Raw genomic sequence first — 2,911 nt, 5'->3', positions numbered from 1 at the left:
TTGTTATTTATTAAATAAATACATTAAAGGTAAATTAGTGTTCCTCATCATATTTACAATGTTTAAAATTATATTGCATGATCATATAAATTCCAAAAATCCTTATGAAGCAAACATTGATTTAAAAAATCTCAGAAAAATAAAAATAAAATAGAAGTTCTTAAAATTGTTAATAGGCCCTCTAATATGACGTTAGAATAGTAAGAGTCACTAACCTCATTTCTTGTATTCTAAGGGAAAATAATTTAAGCTTTCATTAGTAAATATATTGTTAGTTGTAGATTTAGTTTTAAATGAGAAATAAAATACATTTATATTGAAAACAAAAAAGTAATACTGGCTTATACTTATAGATAAGTATGTTTATATATATATATAAAAATTATAATTGAACATAAACAATGAAGTTAATAATGAAGTTAATGAAGTTAATTCCATACAACTTTGCATAATTATTGGATTCTGTTTTTTAATAAAAAAAGAAGGGTAATTCCACCATAATTCGATTACAGTCATGATCTTCAAATCCAATTTTGGTATTTCTATATATCTTCAGTTTTTACATTTAAACTGTTTTAAAATATTTACACCAATAACTCTCTTAGTTATATTTCTTCCATTTGTCTAAGAACGGAAGCTAGACGTGAATATCAAACTCAAATCATGATTTGACTAGCATGAGTTAATAAGCTTAGTTTTCTGATCTTGCAAACACTACTTGCATTAAAGATAGGAAGCAGTAATGAAAAGGCATTCTCATTAGTATGTTTCATTTTGGGTACGTTTACCCTATGTCTTCACTTTCCTCTGGAACTTGCTTTCTGTGCAATGTTTCATCCTATCCATATTATTCATTTCTTAGACTTGCACAATTCACTTAGTCTTCAGTGCTAATTTCTGTATAATCTGTAGATCTTTTTAAATTTAAGATATAAACGAAATCGACATAAAGAGTTATGTATGTATATATATATATAGTTTACATAATGAATGTATTCCAGAACAAAATGATAGATATATTGAAGTATGTTACTGGTGTGATCTTTACATAAAAGCTCAGGTGTTTCTGACATATATTTGTTCACAAGACAATCCTGCCATTATATGAAAAAAACATGCGAACCCTTGGATATTTATGGCATTGTCTTGCATGCAAAATGATTACTATGGAAACAGAGTTAAAATTATTTCAGTAATGGAATGTTGCTTTTTAGTCAGCTCAAGTAAGCTCTGTGACCAATTGATTTAGAAGTGAGTTACTAGGTAGCCTTCCAATCTGGAATAATTCAGCAGGCTTAATAACGAAATGCGTGTCTTCTTTGTGACAGCACTGGACACCTAAGATTTCATATTAATTTAGGCTTTGCTCATTATCTGATAAGAGCTGATGATTTCAATGTAATGTTGCTATTAAAATACATGGCAGTAACTTCAGTGAAAGTTAGCATAAGTTACTCAGGAACTGATTTATAATTGAGAAAGGTGAAGCCTTACCTATAAGAAACAAGGAAGATTAAGAAATTGATGCTTTTAGAAGAGTATGTTTATCTAAATTCTTAATTTTCACAATCAAAATAACAATTTGGTACCTGACTTTCTAAATAGCATTGATTATTTTGGAATATATGAAACGTTGTGTCAGTATCAAAAGCTTAAATTCTGGAGTCTGACGTGAGATTTCAAAGCTGCTCCAGCAGGTTATTAGCCATGTGACCAAAGGAAGTGATAGAACTCAGCCTTACCTGGATCATTAGTAACACATGAATGATGAACGTCACTGTGTTATAGGGTTAAAACTTTAAGAATAAATTATACTGAGTCTTGGACATTAGGTAAAATAATGTATTTTCCTTATATCTAGCACTAGTGCCCTTTTCATGAATTATCTTGAGTTCAAGAAGCAAGGATTTGAGTTATCATATGATATGATACTTATGTGGTACAGAACTATAGCTAAATGTGTACACTATGTGTAATGATCAAGCCAGAGTAAATTAATATCTCTGTCTCATCAAATATTATCCTTTCTTAGAAGTCTACATCAATTTTCCATTTAAAATTAACTAAAGAAGGAAAAACCCGTTGTTTTATTGAGTAACTATCTCATAAAGTCTATTATATGATCCCACTCCCATCTGGTGGAAAGATGACTTGGATGGAAAGGTGAAATGTGCCATTATTTTGTTTGGCTGATGGCCAGCCCTGTCTCGGCAAAGTGCTCTGTTCAGTGGCTACAGCAAACTTTCCATGCTTTCTAAATGAGCTCATGTTTCCTTGGATTTGCATAAAGTACAATCATTGAATAGTTACATGTGAACTGAGGAATGGTCTTCTATGTATGTTAAATTTATTCATTGGTTAAACTGGAGTTATGGCACAGTGACACTCATACTGCTTCTCTCATTGCATGAGTCATGCAGACAAGGTGACCTTACCATAGTCTCCGATTTTACAGGGAAAAGGATCTTTGCACTATTTACCTTTTACTGTATTTTATTTTTATTTCTTTGTTTTTCAGGCAGAGTATCTCTTTGTAGTTCAGGCTGGCCTTGAACTGACCAGCCCAGGTTGGCTTCTAACTCATAGCAATCTTCCTGCCTCAGCCTCCTGAGTGCAGGGATTGTATGTGTAAGCCACCCCACCTGGCTTTCACTTTTAGTTGAGAAAAAATTTAGTTGAGTCTTCTAGTACATAATACAGATAATAATAATTATAAGGATAATATTAATAAAATCTCAAGAAATAAAGCTGTTTCATTTTTTTCTTCCAACAAATACATAAAATAAAAATAATTTATATTCCAATATACCAATGTAGCATCAAAAGGCCAAAACAAAATATTAGCTAATAACATCTAGTGACATATAATGCAAACATATATCATAGCCAGGGATGTAGCTCAGCAGCATAA

Source organism: Chinchilla lanigera, unplaced genomic scaffold (assembly GCF_000276665.1).
Source record: "Chinchilla lanigera isolate Chin_1 unplaced genomic scaffold, ChiLan1.0 scaffold00024, whole genome shotgun sequence".
NCBI lineage: Eukaryota > Metazoa > Chordata > Mammalia > Rodentia > Chinchillidae > Chinchilla > Chinchilla lanigera.
The sequence above is the reverse complement of the archived record's forward strand: the minus strand, read 5'-3'. Positions refer to the sequence as shown.